Raw genomic sequence first — 693 nt, 5'->3', positions numbered from 1 at the left:
AAAATTCTATCAACGAAAATCGCACCATCTTGGTATGCTATCATGATGGTTTACTAATGAGCGTCACTTTTGACGTTTGCACAATTAATTAGGTCTTGTTTGGATTGACTTATTTTTGAACTTATGAAAAGTAATTTATATAATAAACTTTTATGTTAATACATAAGTTTTCACTAACGAAAATTGTATCATCATAAATTACCTTTTCATAAACTATCTTAATTAAGAAGCTTAATACATAAAGACTCATTTATTTGCATAAGTTAAAAACACAAGAAATAACCTCTCAAAAAAGTAGAAACGAGTATATAACTTATAAGTTGAAACCAAAGAGCATCTAGTCAGGATGGCCGAGTGGTCTAAGGCGCCAGACTCAAGTTCTGGTCTTCGAGAGAGGGCGTGGGTTCAAATCCCACTTCTGACATTTTACTAACATTTTATTTTATTTTGTTTTTATTTGGAAAACTAATATTTTACTGACATTTTATTTTATTTTGTTTTTATTTGGAAAACTAATTTAATTAATAGTGATGGGACCCACATAGTGGTAGGACCTACTATCTATTTTTTTGTATCTATTTCTCTTCAAATAACATTCTCCATTTATTTTAAGAAAATGGAAAGGATCCTTAATCGGTTTCTTAAACCTGCTTAAATTTTCTACATTTATAATTACTTGGTACTTATGAAAAA

At 28.7% G+C, this 693-nt stretch overlaps 1 non-coding gene across 1 annotated transcript; it reads left to right on the top strand.

The window, feature by feature from the left end:
* The first annotated feature begins 340 nt into the window (after positions 1-340).
* On the top strand, positions 341-424 carry TRNAL-CAA (transfer RNA leucine (anticodon CAA)). Its single transcript has one exon. It is a non-coding gene; the product is annotated as a tRNA-Leu (tRNA).
* Positions 425-693: the final 269 nt, after the last annotated feature.

This window comes from Medicago sativa, chromosome 8 (assembly GCF_051527215.1).
Source record: "Medicago sativa cultivar Bolivia chromosome 8, Bolivia_mono, whole genome shotgun sequence".
Classification (NCBI taxonomy): Eukaryota; Viridiplantae; Streptophyta; class Magnoliopsida; order Fabales; family Fabaceae; genus Medicago; species Medicago sativa.
The sequence above is the reverse complement of the archived record's forward strand: the minus strand, read 5'-3'. Positions and strand labels throughout refer to the sequence as shown.